Raw genomic sequence first — 21,322 nt, 5'->3', positions numbered from 1 at the left:
GACCCCATGCCCAACCGTTCTAAAATTGGATGAAGGGGGGGAGTCATATTGCTTGTTGCCTATTCTCGAAATAGGACTTGACCCAGTTAAAAGCAAGGTCTTCCAGCCCAAGTTCCGCAAGCCGCCTTAATAAAATTTTGTGGTTGACCGTGTCAAAAGCGGCAGACATATTGAGTAAAATCAACACAGTTGATTGACCTCTGTCTGCCCTCCTTCTAAGTTCGTCCAAGAAAACAACCAATGATGTCTCTGTCCCGTGGCCTGGTTGAAAACGAAATTGCTCATCTTTGAATCTCATATTGGTTTCCCAAAAGGTAGACAGAGCTCTGCTGACCAGGCATTCAAGACGTTTTACCGGGTAGGTGAGAAGTGATATAGGACGGTAGTTGTTCGGACACTGAGGGTCAAGGTTGGGTTTCCTCAGCAGGGATGTCACTAATACCTGTTTCCAGCAGGAAGGGACTATCCTACTGCTCAAAGATTGAATGCAGATCCTATGGAGCTGTGGCAGTAACTGTCTGCCACACTCCTTCCAAACCTTGGGGGGGAGAGGGTCCAAGGGGTATCCAGATTTAGTTCTCATAGCAAGTTTGTAGAACTCATCGTCCGTAGGAAGAACAAACTGGCTTAGAGTTGTTGGTTTGTGCTCTCAAGCCTCTTAATTTATTTGACCTGCAGATGACTGCTCGTAAGTCTCAGAGGCAATATTACTCGAGTTATCCTGTTTTACTTCCAGCCCAGTTATTATCTTGGAAATTTTCTCCTAGAAAGAAAATAGCTAAGCTGTCGCAGAATTCTTGAGTTGCGACAGTCCACATTTTTAGAGAGTCATGTTTGGCTAGTTCTCCAACTGTTTTGAAGACCCTACGGGTTTATTAGGGGCCTCCAAAATAGAATTGGAAAAAAAATCCACATTAGCTTGGAAATTTCATTTTTGTAGTTGTTCAAGGTGACCTTCAATGCTTCTTTATTGGCAGTAGCATTGCCTTTCCTCTATTTTCTATCTGCCAATTTGCAGTTGTGTCTGAGAACTTTTAAATTCTCGTTCAACCAGGGGTCAAATCGTTTATGTTTACTTCTTAGATTTTTTATAGGAATAATCTGGTCAAGCGTCTTATTGATCTGCCTACAGAATTCCTGGTTGGTGATTTCCACAGAGTTATTTGTGTCAAACACAATGGAGTCAGTAAATAATGATGTTTGGTTGTCTATATCATGCATTTTTTTCCACTCCCTGCCTTTGCGGTAGTTGGGTGTGATCGCGAAATCTAGTGGGTCTGGAAGTAGCTGCATAAGTAGGTGCGGGAGTAGGTGGCTGAGTGAGAACATGAGTTTCTGAGTGAGTGTCTGGGTGGGTCTGCGAGTAGGTATGAGAGTGTCTGAATGGGTTTGTGAGTGCCTCCAACAGTGTGTGAGTCAGTCTGTGAGTAAGTGCATTAGTATCTGAATGGTCTGTGAGTGGGTGCATGAGTCTCTGAGTGGGTCTGTGAGTAAGTGTCTTAGTAGGTCTGTGAGTGAGTGTGAGAGGGAATGAGTGGTTCTGTAAGTGGGTGCATGAGTGTCTGAGGGGGTCTGTGAGTGAGTGTATGCATCTGAGTGGTTCAGTGAGTGGGTGCCTGAGGGCCTGAATAGGTTTGTGAGTGCATATGAGAGTGTCTCTGCATGTGTGAGTGGGTGCACGGATATCTGAGTGGGACTATGAGTGCATGTATGAATGTCTGAGTAGGTCTGTTAGTGGGTGTGTGAGTGGGTCTGAGTGGGTGTGTGAGTGTCTGCGTGGGTCTGTGAGTGGGTTTATAAGTGACTCTGTCAGTGGGTGTGCAAGTGCCTGACTATGTGAGTGGGTGTTTACATGTCTGTGTGGGTGTGTCAGTAGCTGTGCCAGTGACTGGGCCACAAAGGAACCACACCTACCCCTTTATCCAAAAAGAGTCCATAGTTTTGCACCAAATATCCACCCAACTGCAGTTAATTACTAATGCTACATTCTTGTGTAAATGTCGAGTGGATATTCTATATTACATCTGCGTTATGGAGCACAAGGACATGTCATCAGTGACCTTGTGTACATGTTGGTAATGTGATTGTTCCTCGTGCATCTTTATCCAGAAATTTGTGATACCATGAATCATCTAATAGAGAAGACGATGAGAGTACAAGGAGGTAAATTTCCACCAAAGAAAGGGCCTTCTTCTGAACTTTATTAAGTAAGTGCTGCTTTCTATGGTGGTGATGTCCCCTTATTCCTCGGCATCAAGAACATGTCACTAAAATTGGCAAGAAAGATGCTGGGGGACCTCTTGTTAAGTGTCCATCATCCTGGAAAAAGGCAGGAAGACCGTTGCATACTACTAAGGTGGGCGGGGCCAAATGAGAAAAGCTTCCAAGTGATTTTCCACGTTTTATATTCATAGCAATTTAAAGGGAAAACCATGTTTTCACCCGGTAAGGACAACAAAAAACCCACACATCACTGTCACTACAGATTGCGCTTCAATAGTTCAATGATGCATTAACCTCCACGAAGCATTTCAGATTGTCTTTCAATGTGAAATTGCCGAGAAAAAACACTTGCTTTTCCTTCATCAAACCCAGCAAGTCAGGATCATTTGACATTTGCAGAAGTGGAGATTCAGTTGGGACTCCTTCTATGTTTATATATATATATATGGGTGCCACACAGGGCACCCAGGGTGTATGTTGGAGACTGTGGAGGGAGCCTTGTTATGTTATGTTATGTTATGTTATATTAATTTGTAAAGCGCGCAGCTGCCACAGCAAAGTGGTGTCCCGGCGCTATGTTGGACAGAATAACATAACCAAATGGAGATATCAGACAGAGCTAAAGAGACAAATTAGACTAGTGGGAACAAAAAAGTTTTGACAGCTCTTCTGAAAGACAGCAGATCCGGTATGGCACGAATATCAACGGGTAAAGTGTTCCAAAGACTCGCTGCCAGGACACCAAAGGAGCGGCCACCAACTCTGGCTTTCCTGAAGCGAGGAACACAGGCCAGAAATTGACCCGTCGAACGTAAAAGTCTAGAAGGAATGTAGTAGGAAATCGCCTGTGCAAGAATGGGGGGAGATGAAGCCTTTAAGATCTTAAATACCAGGCACAAGGTTGATCCTCTGCCCGACGGGCAGCCAATGTAGGTCATAGATGGTACGCCTGGCAGAACAGAATTTAGGCAGGCCTACCAGCATTCTGGCAGCCGCGTTTTGCACACGCTGGAGGCGTGTAAGTTCAGCTTGGCTAACGCCCAAAAGAAGCGAGCTGGCGTAATCTAATCTAGAGAGCACCGTAGCTTGGACGATGAGTTGCCTGTTAGGGGCATCAAAACATCTAAAAATGGGTCTGAGGCTCTGAAGAACACCAAAACAGGTACCAGCAACTCTTTTAGTATGAGAAATAAAAGATAAGTTGGAATCAAGCCAGACCCCAAGGTTCTTTGCCTCTGTCACAGGAATTGGGGCTTGGCCTAGCTCCGGTGGCCACCAACGGTCTCCCCAGAGATGAACCTGTTTGCCCAGAACTAAGACCTCTGTCTTCGCTGCATTAAGTTGGAGACAGTTGTCCGTCATCCAACTTGCCACCTCCTTTAGGGCAGTCTGGAATTTAGGGACACTGACCGTAGAGTCCCCATTTAGTGCAACCGCTAGCTGGGTGTCGTCAGCGTACGACACCATAGTTAGACCCCATCTCTGGGCGACGGCACCTAGCGGCTGCACATACAGTTTAAAAAGGGTCGGGCTGAGTGCCGAACCTTGCGGGACTCCTTGGGAAATGTTGTGGGAGGCAGATTCAAATGGAGGGGTGGATACTTTGAAGGTACGCCCTGATAGAAATGAGCGAAACCATTCAAATGCTGTATTCTCCACACCGGCCTCTCTCAGACGTTGAAGAAGGATGGAGTGGGAGACAGTGTTGAAAGCGGCACTAAGATCCAAAAGGATCAGTGCCGCCATCTGTCCTGAGTCCAACATCCTCCGCAAGTGCTCCACCATAGCCAACAGGGCAGTCTCCGTGCTGTGGCCTGCGCGGAAACCATTCTGATGTGGATCTAGGATGCCTGATTTTTGAAGATGGCAAGACAAGATTTTGTTGCCGTGGGCCTCCGCAAGTTTGGATACCCATGGGAGGAGAGAGATGGGTCGGTAATCTTCAGGTTTTGATGGGTCCAGGGTGGGCTTCTTTAAAATTGGAATGACCGTAGCCTGCTTCTATTTACTGGGAACAGTCCCGGACTCAAAAGATAACCTAATAAGATCGTACAAAGGGGGAAAGCAAACTTCAGCGGATTCTTTAAATTGTATAGGTCTTAGTGGATCCGCAGGCGAGCCCGATTTAACTTTCGTAGCAAGAGATTTAAACTCTTCCTGAGGTGGCTTAGGTAATGACGAAAGAGACCTAGAGGTCACAGGAGTGCATCCCAGGTTATTAGCAGGCACAGTTTGAGGGGGAAATGTTCGATAGATTGCCTCGATTCTCCACAAAGAAAGCCGCTAGCTCTTCACAATGAGTCAGGGAGCGTTTTTCCATTACCGCAGTTTTCTTGTTAGTAAGATCTTTACAGACCTTAAAGATGAGTTTTATAGGGTTAGGGCTGTTCTTAAACTCCAAGGAGTAAAATGTGGCTCGGGCTTTGCAAATGGATCGATGGTAGAACTTAATACTAGCCAGATAGATCTGCTTGAGGTCGGGATCATATGCCTTACGCCAGGCTCCTTCAGCCCGTTTACATGTAGTCTTAAGAAGCCTGAGGGAATCATCATACCACGGGCTAGAGGGGCCAGACCGGACTTTACTCCATCTCGCTGGAATTAAAGTGTCCAGGGCTTGGGTCAACCACTCGCAAAAATGGTCATATCCCAAAGAGGCATCTTTCGGGGGGTCCGGTGGATGTAGTGCCAGAAGCTGATGGAAGTCGGCCAGTTTCAATTTCCTCCAAGGGCGCTTAAAGACCGCCGGAGTGGAGCTCTTAAAAGGAGAAACATTCGAAATAAGCCGAACTTCGATCAGGTGATGATCTGTCCAGGCCATGGGTTTGGGTGGAAACGTGATAGCATTATGGAGATTCGTCAGAAAGGGATCTAGAATATGTCCACCCACATGAGTCTGATGGTTGATAAGCTGATGTAGTTTTAAAGCCTCAAGGTCTGCGAGTAAACCACTGGCAGCAGAGGAAAGGGGAGTATCCAGGTGGACATTGAGGTCACCTACTATACTAAAGGTAGCCGAACTGAGGGCCAGAGAGGAGACTACCTCAGGGAGGGCAAGCCGAAAGGCCGCGTCCGGGCCAGGGGGTCTATAAATGAGAAGTCCGGAGATGGTAAGATGAGGGTTTATGGAAATTGCAAAATGGGCGCTTTCACAGCCCGCTATAACAATGGCCTTCCATGAACATGGGTAACATGCCTTAATCACAATCCCGCCACCTCTTGAGTTACGATTCAGAGTGTGCAAAACGTACTCCTCAGGTAGCGCAAGATTCATAGCTGCTGTGGCATCGTCTTGAAGCCATGTTTCCGTCATAAAACAAATGTCAGGTTTTTCGTCTGTGAGTATTGTGAAAACATCTAAATGGTGACAGACCAATGATCTGACATTAAGATGGAATATTTTAAGTGTTGTCTGACGGTGAATAACAGCAGGGAGGTCTGCTCCACTAAGGACCGTTTGTGAGGGCTGTAAGTCGGTGATAGGGAGGGGCAACGGGAGCACAAAAGAACACGTAGGACACTGAAAAGGCCCACAAAGGGGGTCGAGCGCGTCATGAGCGCATGAACTTACCTTATGGCGGAGACCGAATAGAAAGTCACCAGAAAGCATAGTGGAAGTGTCCAGAGTGTCCTGCCCTAGCCCTGCCTTAGCGCTGACGGGCGCAGACGGGCAGGACTCTGGCACGACTCAGGCACAGCGAGGCGCACTGAGGTTCTGGACTATTTGTCTAATGTCCAGAGGTGTCAGGGAAACACACCCAAAGACCCCTGAGTTCCTTCCTGTCTCGGTGCACAAATAAACAGAGACACTGGCTTATCGATGATGGCGTCAGAGACCAAGGTTTATTTACTGCAGGGATACAGAAGTCACAGGAACCACACAAAGGCAGCTTCTAGGAGACTGTTCGAATTGTACAAAGTAGGTCGCTCCTTATATACATGTAAAATGACTTTAGGCAACCTTGGTAAAATATCTTTCATGCCTAGCCCGGTATCCCAAACAAACAATAAACATATACCAAACGATAATTATTTGCAAGTTTCCAGTATTCGATCAAGTCTTCATGTCAGTTTTCTATTCATAGATCGATCCGCCTCATTGTAAAAAATGTATCCTCCCCATAGTAAAAGCCCGGAAGGAAAGGAGCAGAGCCAGGTGAGGAAGATAGAAGGGCAGGATAAGAAATGCTTGAGGGTCATAAAACGGGCACGGCCACTGTCTTCGGCCTCCTAATCGTAATCAGGCCAACGAACACGAGAACCAGTATAGCAGGACTGGCCTCACTAAAAGGGAGGCAGCTTCTGCCAAGTCACGCAGCATCAGCTTTCTTGAACTAAAGCCTACGTGTCCCTAACAAGGTGATTCAGCCGGGTTCAACGTTCGTCCATTGACTATGTGAGGGCAAGAAACAAGATGGACGCCGTATCTAAAATGGATGCCGTGTGTTATCAAGAGAATGCCCTGTTTCTCAGTGAATCCGTGCTTGTAGCACAGCGAAAACACTGCCACATACTAAAGGGATCATTTACGGTTCACTGGTACCAAAATCGTGTCAGTACTACGATACCGAAAACACGGGTTCGAATCGCTACAGAACCTCAGACCGTCCTTTTGCCCTTACATAGGCAATAACTCACTCTATGTCAGAGTCTATCTCTATATTCATCAAATCACTGATATGGTGTTGGAGCATCATTCTATCTCGTAACGTCTTTCCCAAAACAGGCGGCCTTCTTGCGCATGTTGCAGCACAGAGGCCACATAAGGCAGGACCACACTGAACAATGAGACAGCATGAGAATAGGAACACCAACACAACACCAATGACCATCAGAACCTTCCATCCCCATGCAGATAACAGATTCCAAAGCCATCCCATCAGCGACCAATCACCTTTATCTACGTGAATAGAGTCAGCGATCTTGTGTAACTTAGAAATGGCCTCGTACACTGTTGGAGCATTATTAGGAATAAAAACACAGCAACTCGATTGGATCATCTTACATACTCCACCTCGGTCTGCAAGTATTACGTCAAGAACCATACGGTTCTGCAACGTCATGAGGCGATCCGCCTGGAGCTCAGCTGTCAAGTTACTAAGGGCACCAGCAGTTTCAGCAACAGTGGATTTAACTACCCGTGTTAGTTGACGCAAGTTCCTACTATTGGCCATGGGCCCCCAGAACGGAAGGAAACCCTTGAAAAAGTCTCCTGCTTCTTGGCCAGCAGTATCTTCCTTGTCAAAGACACCTCTCACAACTCTAGTCTTGTGATAATCCGGTGCAGCAGTGTATGTCGGAGGTAACAGTCAGGCAAGCCTGAAAAGTCAGCAGGCAGCTATGTATACGCTCTGTCTTGGCAGACAAAATAGGTACCCTTAGCAGCTAAGAATGCAGGGGAAGACTGTGATGGAAAAACGTACGTTTCAGTACAGTCGCTCTTCCCTAGCCGGGCTCTCGGAGTCGAGCTCTTGCGCTTGTTTTCTCCCAAACTAATGCCATAGTCTGTAGCATTCCAACCCATATAAACTCGCAACTCATCCTTGGGAATAAACGGAGTGTTATTGATATCTCTAACCATGTCAGTTATTCCCTTTATCAAGGCTCTATTGGCGGAGTTATACCTAGTGGAACGCCGAGGTTGAGGGGGATAGGTCTCAAGAGCATAAACGAACATTGTCTGAAATGCCCAAAATGATCCATTATAACTAAAGGGCAGAACAGGATAGGGGATACCCTTGTCCATGGTATGTGGTATCAGACCGCACACCCAGCAGTTTGTTGTATTTACTACCAGTTGGTGTCGGTGCAACAGCTGAATGAAAGTGTTATTTATAAACTCAGAGCGTCGAGCTTGCTCATGTGCAGGAAAAGGGTGGAAAGAATGAAGGGGAACAATAGTCGGAGAAACAGAAACATGGAGAGGTACTGTAGATGTAACAGGTGCAAAAATTTACTGGATACCGAAAACAATTCCGCCCACCAAAGTTATTAAAACAGTCAAAAATGTCAGAGCACATTGCATTATGAAACATTTGCTATGCAGAATTTTGTACAGTTTTGTCTTTCGAGTATTGATAACGTTAACTCGTCGCAGTTCAGGAAGCTCCATCTTCTACAACCGTTCGCAATCGGATGATTTGTACCTGTTTAAAAATGCCTCTGTCTAACCTGGGAGTTCCCAAAATAAACAGAAGAAACCGACCTTGTGTCTGGCCCCCTGCAAGTTAAAACTAGGCAAACGTTGCGACCCTACGGTAACCCAGATGGCAAGGTTAAGAGAAATAAAACAAAAAATTAATGAGCAAAACTTCCTGACTGAAAGGAAAATGGTAAGATTGATCAGTTTTCAAATAGAAAAGTACTTATGCAATGTTATTGGTTCATAAAATGAGAACGCAAGTTGTAACAGAATTTTTTTAGGTTGTGTCTGATCTCGAAACAACGGATCTGAAGATGCGGCAATGTTCAAATCCACAGGTGGCAAATGTTCATTTTGTACAATGCTCTGTTCAGGGTTCAAAGAAACAGTTCCTGGTGCAATGTCAGAGTTCTGTGTTTCAGTTTGTCTGTCCGTTATATACTCTGCATCACTGAAAGGGACAAGCCTAGGAACAGGTTCTGTCTCGGAATCACCAATTCCCTGTCTAACCCAACTGTCATAGGGGAGTGGGAGAGGCACACGCTTCGTATGGGTAGCGTGCACCCAATTTTTCCTGCCGGCTAGGCGCACAGCAGTTCTTGTGGCCAGGAGCACTTGAAAAGGACCAACAAATCTCGGCTGAAGGTTTCGGGTTCGTCCAAAATTCCTTACGAGGACAAAATCCCCGGGTTTCAATGCGTGTCCTGGACCCTCTGGCGGCTTAGGCAAGGATTCAAATACCTGTTGATGAATAAGACTCAATTTAGCAGTCAGGTCAAAAAGGTAATCAATCAACATTGGATATTCGATCTGGTTGAATTCCTTGGGCCTAGGAACTCCCCAAACATTAGCAGGGCGACCAAACACAATCTCATATGGGCTAAGCCCTACTCGAGAATGTACAGTCGCTCTGGTAGACAGTAAGGCCAAAGGCAGTGCATCCGGCCAAGATAAACCAGTGGAAGCCTGGATTTTAGCAAGTTTCAGCTTCAAGGTACCATTGTACCCCTCAACCAAACCTGCTGACTATGGATGATTTGCACTGTGGAATATTTGCTTAATTCCCAAACCTGCACACACACTTTGCATAACTTTCCCTACGAACTCACTTCCATTGTCCGACCATACAATCTGTGGCATGCCATACCTAGGGAAATACTCTTTGAGGAGGATTTTGGCAGTGGACAGGGCAGTGTTATCCTTTAACGGATAAGCTTCAATCCATCTCGAAAATGCACAGACTACCACTAGGACATATTTGAGGTTGTTACACCTGTCCATGTGGATAAAATCTAACTGAATCACTTCAAAGGGACAAGAAGGGGGAGCAAAGTGTCCAGCTGGGGTTGGGGTTCCCTTACCAGGATTATGCATCAGGCATACCATGCAATTTTTCACCACTCTCTCCGCACACTTAGCAATTCCATCATTCTTCCATACGGGAGCTAACATCTTACTGATGCCTTTCGTACGGATGTGCGCTATTCCATGAGCCATCGTAACCACCGCAAGTACGTACACATCCGTCGCTGATGCTCTGACAAATCAATCCAGCATCCATTCGAATCCAATTTACCCATTTTCTCCTTCCATGCATTCTTCTCACTTTCAGTGGCTTCATTCTGGATTGCCTTTACACTTTCAATCGTATTCTCGCACATCCCTGATTCAGCAATCCATCTTGCAGACATTGCAACATACATTCGACTCGTCATATTCTTGGCCGTCTCCTTAGCGACCTCATCTGCGAACGCATTCCCATGACCAACGTCATCCGTAACCTTTCGATGGGCACTGCATTTCACAATCGCAACTTCCTTCGGTAAGGTCAGAGATTCCAACAGGTCATTGACTAATTGTCCATGTTGGATCTTAGTCCCATGGGACGTAAAGAAACCTCTTTCCTTCCACAAACGACCAAAACTGTGTGCTACACCAAAGGCATATTGACTATCAGTAAACACATTCACTCTCTTTTCCTCAGCTAAAACACACGCTCTCGTCAATGCAAAAAATTCTGCAGCTTGGGCAGAATTCTGACTCACTCTTGCAGTCTCGACAATCGTGCTCAAAGTCGTAACTGCATACGCACTAGTCACATCACCATTCTGGAGTTTAAAACAAGATCCGTCCCCCATACAAAATACCATCTGGGTCTGGTAATGGAGTATCTTTTAAATCAATCCGTCCTTTTGTCTCTTCCTCAGTTCTGAAACAACAATCATGGGGTTCCAAATCACTCGACTCCTGAGTAGTGGGCAATAGTGTTGCTGGATTCAATATGCTGCATCTCTTAATCTGAATGTGACTTGCCAAAAGCGTCAGCTCATAGCCTGCTAGTCTAGCACTGGTGAGGTGCTGAGTTTTCATTCGATTCATGAGTGTATCCACGGCATGTGGAACCATGACTACTAACATGTTGTTCATGACCAATCCAGCAGACTTGTCGAATAGACACTGCAGCTGCTGCTGTAGCTCTCAAACAACTTGGCAACGCTCTGGCTACCGGATCTAATGTTGATGAGAAATACGCACAAGGTCGTTTCTTGTCCCCGAATTGTTGCGTCAAGACACTCAACGTGCAACCCTCTCTTTCGTGGACATATAGTGTAAACGGCTTACTGTAGTCAGGAGTACCCAACACAGGAGCTGAACACAACGCATCACGCAAATCAGAGAAACTCTGCTGACATTCATCAGACCATGGCAAAGGACTCGAAACACCTTTTCCAGTCAGAGCCACCAATGGTTTTGCCATAAGAGAAAAATTTGGGATCCATTGTCTGCAATATGACGTAATACCCAAAAACGCACGCACTTCTCTTTGTGTGCTTGGTACCGTCATCTGCGAAATTGCTTTAATTCTCTGTGGGGTCAACCTTCTTCCCTCCTTTGACAAAAGATGACCTAAATAGGTCACTTCTTGGCAACAATATTGCAGTTTAGAAGGTGACACCTTGTGATGTAAGTCTGATAAATGATGCAGCAAAGGAATTGTAGCTGTTTTGCAAGTTTCCTCGTCATCAGCAGCCACTAAGAGATCGTCTACATATTGGATGAGAGCAGCACCAGGAGGAAGCACGAAATTATCTAAATGACTTTTTAATGCTTGGCTGTAAATCGAAGGGCTCTCACAATAGCCTTGTGGAGCGCGTTTGAATCTAAAACTACGACCACCTAAGGAGAAACCAAAAATATCCCTACTTTCTTCGGCTATCGGAATGCTGAAGAAAGCATTCTTCAAGTCAATCACTGAAAACCATGTAGCTGAGGCAGAAATCAATGTCAGTAATGCAGTGATATCCGGGACCACAGAAAATTGCGGAACCACAATTTTATTAACCTCTCTAAGGTCAATCACAAATCTGTAGACTGGAGGTTTGGAAGGATCAGTGCGTTTCAAAATCGGCAAAACAGGACTGTTGCATATATTTACTCTAGTTTCTTCTATCACATCTTTCTGTATCAAATCCTTTACGATCAGTAAAAGTGCACGTTCACCTTCATTTGAAATCCGATACTGTGGGATTCATGGAAATCTAACATTCGCCTTCAAACTCACCACATAAGGAGGAATTTCCAAAAGACCTACATCATTAGGACCAGTTGCCCAAAGAGTATCAGGGAGAGAACTTAGCTCCGGTGGGAGCTTATCCATTGAAAATACATTGGAGAGATCACTCTCTTACCCAACGTGAGCTGTACTCCAGAAGGAGAGCAGTACAATGTCGCATGCAGGCGTTTTAACAGATCTAGACCAAGCAGATTCTCATTACAACCAGTCGTTAGAATAAGGGGTGCTTCTAGATGACATGGTCCAACAGAAATGGACAAGGGACCAGAAACAGGGTTGTGAACAGGGGCGCCTGAGAATTCTACCGAAACGTTTGTTAAGCCAGACAAAGGTGCGCCAGGGAGTTTCGCATGCATAATTGAACTTTTAGCCGCACCAGTATCCAACAGAAACGGTTCAATCAACCCTGATGTAACTACTTTGACATAAGGTCCACTCTGGTCGACTGGAACTGATACTACTCCCTCTCTTTGCCTATGGCTGTCCTAGTACACACTTTGCTGAACTTCTCCATTACCCTCATAATAATCTTCAACATGGTATTGTTGAGATCTACCCGATGGCACATTCTGCTGATCAAAATAATTAGAGGAACGATCAGTCTGTGGAGGCACAGCACCGGGTCCTCTGCCTCTAGGAGCTTGCCTAATATCACCACGGCCTCTCGTAGCTGGGACACCACTAGTTTGTGGATGCAGAACTGGACACTCATTCTTATAATGACCCTCCTTTTTACAATAGGCACACTGATTCCATGCTACCTGTTGCCGTGGAATACCATAATCAAACCTTTGGGACATTCCTTGCTGGAACTGTGGCTGTTGCTGAAACTGGGGTCGCTGCTGTGAATCTGACTGATTCGAGCGAGGCGGATACGCCTGTTGCAAAAGAACTTTAGTTTTCAAGTCTTTCGTCTTCTTCTCTGACTTTTCCTTCTCTTCTTTTTCTCTATTTTCGTAATACTGAGCAGTTGCAAGTATCTGTGCTGTCATCGATACCGCCCATGCACTTTCAGAATCCTTCAACTTATTACTTAATTTAGGCAACAGATTAAACACAAACTTGTCGACAAACAATCTCTGGCCTCCCTCAGTACTCATATCTTGACCACTCTGGTCTACGAAAGTCTCTTCAAATCTGGTGAAGAAATCAGAGACACTTTCATCCTTCTTTTGCTTGCATGCTGATAATTTATCCCAGTTGACACGTAACGCTGGCATCAAAGTTTTCATCAAATTGATTATTCTGCCAGGCAAAGCAGCAATCAGGGGCTCAGGTTTAGCACCACCAATTTGTTGTGCATCTGCCGCTACAATAGCTGGCCAATCACCTCCTAAGGCAACTTGATGATCCTCATGGCGAATTTTGGCCCAAATAGGCTGTGGTACTACGTTGTCAAATAGCATCTCATTGTCTGCCAAATTCATGACACAAGGTTGAACTGTCTGGGTCAACTCTTTATAATAGCCAGCAGGATTCTTACGCGGGTCTGGCAATGCCTGTTTTACTGCTAACACTTCAGCCCGTTTCTACGGAATGTGTATCCACACTCTCTGAAACTGTGCTGGGGCAGCTTGAATACCCAGATTCGCATTAGCTTGAACTGCTTAGCGCCATATCGGCGGAACTTCCCTCATCGGATACTGACCTCGCTTCTTCCTAGCAATCGGAGAACCATCTGAGTCCCTTGATGATCGAAGAGGAGAATCAGACCTGTATGCTAAAATCAGTTCTATTGCTTCCTTTACGTCCGGACCTACTATCATTCCTGCAGCGAACCTTCGCTGAGTATGTATCAAATCAGCGGGAACTGAATCCAAGTCATCATCATCCCATTCCTCACGCAAAAGGGAACACATCACATCAAATACGTATCACCGAGTTGGTTCATTCCATTGCATAAACGTATCCAACACTCTTTGTGCATCATATTTCACAGTTTTCGAAACCCACCTAAGAGCTGTCGAATCTAGCATTTCTCATTCCTGGGGACCAGGAAGCTGACTACGTCTCTGTGTAGAGTCAGAAACGGGGGTCTTAATTAAAGACCTGTAAAAAGGAGTTAAAATATTAGTTACAGAGTCAGTTATTTTCCGACAAACAGAAAGCGGAGTCAGAATTTTTACAGAGGTCAGGGACAAGGAAGCTGGAGCAGATGAAGTTGTAAGGGTAGGAGTAGTAGGCAAAGCAGTTTGCGAAACGACAGGCACAGGCGGAATAGGCAACCCAGGAAGAGGGGGTGCCGCAGGAACATTAACCACAGGAAGGACAGGAGCTTAGATCAAAAGAGGAGGAACAACTATTCCAGGCTCACCCACAGCCGGTTGTACGACAGGTGGCAACTGAGGTGTCGTAACACCCTGTGCATACGGTGGAGGTGATCTCAAAAGATAAGACAACAGGGGATCCTTTTCAGGGTCCTCTACTGGCTTAGCAGGACACGATGGCAAGGCAGGGTAGCACTTGTCAATCGCCAGATTATGCTCTCTATTCGCTACCTCTATCGCTTTTTCAGTTTTGTTGACATGCAACTGCCTAGCAGACTGCATTAGAGTCAACTCTTTCTCTTTCTGTTCCTTTTTTCTTTTTCTTATTTCTCTCTGTCTGGCTTCCTTACGCCAAAAACGGAAAGAATCAAACATTGCCAGCCGGGCTTTCTTCTTAAATAATTTCACTTCCAGATTATCTAGAATTTCAGTTTCGAAGCTACCATGTGGTGGCCAACTAAGGACACCATCTTTCCTGGTGTATCGGACCCATACTTCATTATAAGTGATAGGACCCACACCATGTTTACAGTAGAGCTCATACGCTGGAGTTCCAATTGGAGGAACCGGACACGAGTTCTCCAACCGGGAATCCCTGTTGCAACTTAACCAGGACAGGAAACAATTACTACGGCTAGCCATTGCAAACTAAGGACAAAATTCTAACCAAATGCGCAAAGAACTTAGGCCTACCACGAGTATCCAAATGAACCAATACCAAAAACCAAAGATTATCTTGACAAGAGCAACCGGTGATAATCTACAAATACAAAACAAGTGTATCCAGAAAACAAAAGGATTATCCGTACAAGAGCAACCAATGATAGATCCTTACAAGAGCAACCAAGAGCAACCAAACTGGGTGTAACCCACTTACTACTTAACTGAAATGTCGAAGACGTCACCAAGGAGAACCCGTCTATGTCTCGCCGTACTAAGGTCTACCTCAGGTCCAAGACAGGGCGACAGTCAGGGTAGCGGTCCTCTGTAGCCGTCTGGGAACGGGAACGCTCGCGGAAGAGATCGTCGGACCACTTTTACAACATGCAGGGATCGATTAAGCGGGGTACCTCCCTCCAGAATCTCCCACGAAGCTCCTCGAAATCTTCAGGCTTTGGACCGGTACCAGTTGACGTCGCCCCGACGTTGGGCGCCAATTGAGGTTCTGGACTATTTGTCTAATGTCCAGAGGTGTCAGGGAAAAACACCCAAAGACCCCTGAGTTCCTTCCTGTCTCGGTGCACAAATAAACAGAGACACGGGCTTCTCGATGATGGCGTCAGAGACCAAGGTTTATTTACTGCAGAGATACAGAAGTCACAGGAACCACACAAAGGCAGATTCTAGGAGACTGTTCAAATTGTACAAAGTGGGTCGCTCCTTATATACATGAAAAATGACTTTAGGCAACATTGTTAAAATATCTTTCATGCCTAGCCCGGTATCCCAAACAAACAATAAACATATACCAAACGATAATTATTTGCAAGTTTCCAGTATTCGATCAAGTCTTCATGTCAGTTTTCTATTCATAGATCGATCCGCCTCATCGTAAAAAATGTTTCCTCCCCATAGTAAAAGCCCAGAAGGAAAGGAGCAGAGCCAGGTGTAGAAGATAGAAGGGCAGGATAAGAAATGCTTGAGGGTCATAAAACGGGCACGGCCACTGTCTTCGGCCTCCTAATTGTAATCAGGCCAACGAACACGAGAACCAGTATAGCAGGACTGGCCTCACTAAAAGGGAGGCAGCTTCTGCCAAGTCACGCAGCATCAGCTTTCTTGAACTAAAGCCTACGTGTCCCTAACAAGGTGATTCAGCCGGGTTCAACGTTCGTCCATTGACTATGTGAGGGCAAGAAACAAGATGGACGCCGTATCTAAAATGGATGCCGTGTGTTATCAACAGAATGCCCTGTTTCTCAGTGAATCCGTGCTTGTAGCACAGCGAAAACACTGCCACATACTAAAGGGATCATTTACGGTTCACAGGTTCCAAAATCGTGTCAGTACTACGATACCGAAAACACGGGTTCGGATCGCTACAGAACCTCAGCACCCACTCCTCGAATCCGCTGCGCGAAGGGACGAGCATTAAATAGGCGTGTTGTAAAGCCACTGTGGTCTCAGACAGCTCCCCACCTCCTGCAGGAGCCACCATTGCTTTCACACACAGGGAGCTACTGGAAATGGAACTCCCTGCATGTGACAGCAATACTTTCATCTCTTTCCCTGCCTTTATGTATGTGGGAAGAGAAAAAGATTAAAACTCAGCTTCCAGCAATCAGGAACACTTTGACAGCTTCCGCTTGCTGGAAGCAGAGTGTTTGCTTTTGTTTGGCAATAACTGTCATAGCTCACACCAAGCAAAAGCAATCTGCTATCCCAAAGGAGTGGACCCTTGGAGGTGGTTGTCCCAAGGCCCTGTATGGCTCTAGGAGGGTGGCCATGTGGCCCCCCTCTGTTGTCATGTATGGGCCGGCTCCATGTTTACTTTTAGTAAGTGGCCTTGGGGAAGTGCTGGTACTCAGGCAATGGGTGAGCGTGGACAGCCTTCATGTTGTTTTTTGCCCTGAGTAGGTTATGGTCCTCGTGGCTTCTACAAGCCCTATGCGGGGGACCATGTGCACCCCCTCCATTGTTTATATAAACTCTGCATGCCCCAGGACCTGGCCCACCTGGGGGCTTCATTAAAAACAAGCACAGTAGACAGCGCTTGTGGTTTTTTGTGGTTGTCATGTAAATTTAGGACACCAATGTGATTTTGTGGCAAACATTTTAAAGAGAAAGCTTTTTTTGCCCTGTTGGCATCCATCTGGGAACCCAGGACCAGGTCTAGGGGGTCAGGATATAACTACCTTGCTTCCTTTTCTTTTTTTTACCATAATTTCTGGGAATCTGCTGAAGTCAAGTCCCAAGGTGGCTTCCAACTCTTCCTGGATGAAGTGTTGGGAGCCAATCTGATAACAGCACAAGATCAGGAGGTTCAAAAAGGACCTGCATACCTATATATACAAATTTAGATTTCTTTTAATAACCCTAAAACTACTGAATGGATTTAAACCAAATCACAAAAAGGGCGCTTTCTGGACCAAGAGCTACCTTTCTGCTATATTTGGTGTGATTCCGTCCAGCAGTTTGGGCTATAGTCATGTCTAAAATCCCTATGGGAACAAACATGGGAAACACAATTTTTTGACCACCCCTTTTCATTGACTTTCCCCGAAATTTGCCATGCACAGCTAGACCCAAATTGACACTTTTTTTGAAATATTTTGTGAAGATTTGTTAAACGACACCAAAGATATAGTCAAGTCAAAAACGCTTGTCCTATGGAAACTAGATCCTAACTATAGCTACCTACAGGTGACTGCCAGTAGGTGAAATATATACATATAATTAATATAAATATTTCTTTTACATTATATTATTTTTGTATATTTGAAATGTATTAAAGTGAAAAAATTAAAATTTCCCTTGTTGCCATTACTCACCATGATGGAGTAAATCAGCTACACCAGCAGCAATTTTTTAAAGAGTTTCACATTTTATTATAGTACAAGAGGTGCAGGAAATAGGGAATCGTTTTGTTGCTCTTGGAAACCTTTTGCCAGCTTTTTACCTGGAGAACTGTCACAGAGGTTAGGACATCTGTCAAAACCACAGCCATCTACTCTGAATTGTCAGCCAACCTCTACTTGCTGGTTTGCTCTATTGAAGGAGAATTGACTTCCAGAAAGGTTACTAAGTCTGAACCTAGAGTGAGTCTTTGGGATGGCAAGTAACAACCTGTCAATGTAAAGGATTCTCGGGCACATGCTAAGGACCTCACCCACTAGGAGCATTCCTGCCATTGTTAATGAATGCACCAGGACCTCACTCTTCAGCAGCCGACCATCGTTGAGCCCTGCTTCTGAACCACCTTGCAGTTTGCCCTGCTGATAACTCATCAATTACCACTTTTTCTCCCAAAAATGTTTAAGTCAGAAGGTAACCTTTCCACCGGGACAAACCTGGTCATTGTATCTGACCTGTGCTCCTTTGCGGTCAGCCTTAACTTTTGACTTTCATTTGGTCCAGTGTGACCATATAACTGAGTATAGCTCTTTGTGGTTTTTGCCACTATTTTTTATTCAAACTTTAAAAAATCATATCCCCAGTTCTACTTATTGTAGTTTTGCCATTTTTGCTTCATGTTATTTGTGAATATATGAACATATTCACTGTGAATGAAAATTGGCTTATTATTTTTCTTGGGCTGCATTTCCCTTTATTACTGTTTGAATAGTGCATAAATACTTCACATGTTGCCTGCCTGCTTTTGTGCCAAGCTGCCAGAGGGTTAAGAATATGGGGACAGATATAGGTAGCCAAATACCGGTCGGTAACGGCCGAAAATACCGAATTTTGGCCGTTATTGGCCGGTATGTGGCTTTTGAGATGTAGGAGACAAAAAAGACCGATTCGGTAAATACGAATCTGTAATTTACCGATCGGGAATTTACCGAATCGGAATTTACCAAATCGGTATTTACAGAATCAGCATTTTCCGAATCGGTAAATAAGAAATGGCAAAACATGAGTATTGAGATGTAGGAAACATCTTAAATACCGAATTACATGAAATTCGGTATTTAAGAGTCGGTAATTACCATGGATTGAAAGCGGGTGGTAACCAGGTGCAGGCTACAAAAAAAGGCCCCAAAATGCAACAGTGTGACCAGAATGGCAGCATTCTACATGATAGCAAGGGTTCTACAGCTACAGGCAGAAGGAGAGAGGGTCTGGCTAAGTGAGGAGAAAGTCTACAGACAGCGGATAACACTCTTCCAAATCACAGAGGCAGAGATCTTGCAAAGGTACAGGCTACACCCCCAAACCATCCTGGACTTGATCAGGGACCTGCACCCAATTTTGGAGCACCCAAACCCAATGGCGCATGCCATCCCACCTCATGCGCAGGTGCTCTGTAGCCTACTCCTGCTTGGATCTGGAAGATTTTGCTGCGGTAGGTGGGGTGTCCCAGAGCTGCCTGTCTCGTTTCTTCTGGAAGTTCTCAGAGGACATAATGCAGAGAATGCATCACTACATCTGCTTCCCTAACACACACACGGAACTGCTAAAGACCAAGACTGACTTCTATCAACTGGCACACTTTCCACACGTCATCGGCTGCATTGATGGCACCCACATCCCAATCCGCCCACCTGCTGCCACAAAGTACATTTACAGAAACAGAGAGTCCACCCACTCAATAAATGTGCAGGTGATCTGCGACCCTGGCAACATAATTACCGACATTGTGGCCAAATTTCCAAGGAGCACCCACAACTCCTACATATTCCAGAACAGTGGGATCTACACACGCCTGTCTGCTGGAGAATTTGGGGAAGGATACCTGCTAGGTAAATCACTGTAACACACCATGATAGTAACTGCAGCTGAATGTTTGAAATGACATGTAACTAATGCCACTCTCTTTCCCACCTAGGCGATAGCGCTTATGCCCTGCGGTCCTTTGTTCTCACTCTCTACATGAACCCATCAACCCGGAGTCAGAGACGTTACAATGTGGCACACAGAGAAACACGCAACATTGTGGAGCGCACATTTGGACTCTTAAAAAGCAGGTTCCGCTGCCTCCACAAGAGCGAAGCTGTACATCAGTACACACCCATTATCTGCAGTAAAATCATTCCAACCTGTGCCATGCTGCACAACCTTGCCACCACAAAAGGCACAGAAGTTGATATGACTTATCATGAGGACATTTATGATGGAACTGAATAGCCAGAGCCCTATACAGCAGAAGTAGCGCCAGCAACAGATGGGAGACTGAGACGGGCAGAGATCACACGCAGCTATTTTTAAGTAAGTTAGGAGACACAGCCAGGTGTTGAATGTGAAAGACGTAGTTTAATGGGCACTACGGCAAATGACAAATAGCACACCATAGTAGTCCAATTTGAGATAACCTAACTAGGCGGTCACGGGTTACTTCACCCTAACATGTTCTCTGGAACGTGGGTAGCATTATTGTCTGTGCCCACGCACAACAGTGTGGGATGTCCGTGGCTGGGTTTTAACACTGGCTGTTGAGCCAGGGCCTGCAGATTGGCGCCTGCTACTCCTCGGTATGTCCTGTATGGGTGTGCTACTGCTGCTCCGGCTGGTGGTGTCTTTAGTGTCCCCCACACCTAGCTTGCCAGACTTGGCTGACTGGTTTGTCAGCAGCAGTTACATAGCAGATGTCACCCTCCCCATCCCCCCGGAGACATCTGTGCAGCAGTGAACAAGCCCCTCTTGCATCACCACAGATTGCCTATATAGCAGGGAAGTGGCAGTTGCCAAACGGTTCACCGCCTTGGTGTGATGCTGCATACACTGCCTCTACTGGCGCCTTTGTGTGCGGTCCTCGTCAAGTTTATCGCAGAGGGCCATCATGGATTGGGACATATCCCGCATCCCCTCCACCATTTCCCTCATGCTCTCCGCCATGAAGCTGATGCCCTGGTTCATATTGCCCATTCAGTTGTTTCATTGGCGCATCTGTATCTGCTCTAATAGTACGCCTTTTGCCGGCAGGCGCTGCACTTTTACCATTGTGGCCTCCAGCCCGCAGAAGACCCTGTCACCACGCCCAGTTGTGCTGCTCTCCCGGACCCTACGGGGAGCAGTTTGGGTGTCACCCACCATTTCTTCCTCAGAGGACGTCGCCATGAGTTGGAGAGGGGGTACATGGGCCTTACCACTTCCGATGACTCTGAAGCTGGTGAGGGAGACTGTGCTGGTGGGTCCTGCTGTGGTGAATCATGCAGCAGAGACTATTATGGTTGTGCTGTTGTGCCTGCCTCTGGTGTGGCAGCTGCCTGTAATGTGGCTGTGGTTGGTGTTTTAGTACTTTGCCCTGCACTCCTGCTCGCATCCTCACCCCTTTCCTTCTGGGGTGCCCTTTTCTCCCTCTCGTGCGCTGTCCTGCGCGATGACTCTCCTGTGGACAGATATAGACATTGGCTTAGTGGTGATTGAACCCTGTATTTCAATATTAAATTACAATCCTGTGACACAATATCAATGTCTTCAATAGCTTCTGGATGTAGTGTGTGGCATGCCTTGCTG

The sequence above is a fragment of the Lissotriton vulgaris genome, chromosome 4_1 (assembly GCF_964263255.1).
Source record: "Lissotriton vulgaris chromosome 4_1, aLisVul1.2, whole genome shotgun sequence".
NCBI lineage: Eukaryota > Metazoa > Chordata > Amphibia > Caudata > Salamandridae > Lissotriton > Lissotriton vulgaris.
The sequence above is the reverse complement of the archived record's forward strand: the minus strand, read 5'-3'. Positions refer to the sequence as shown.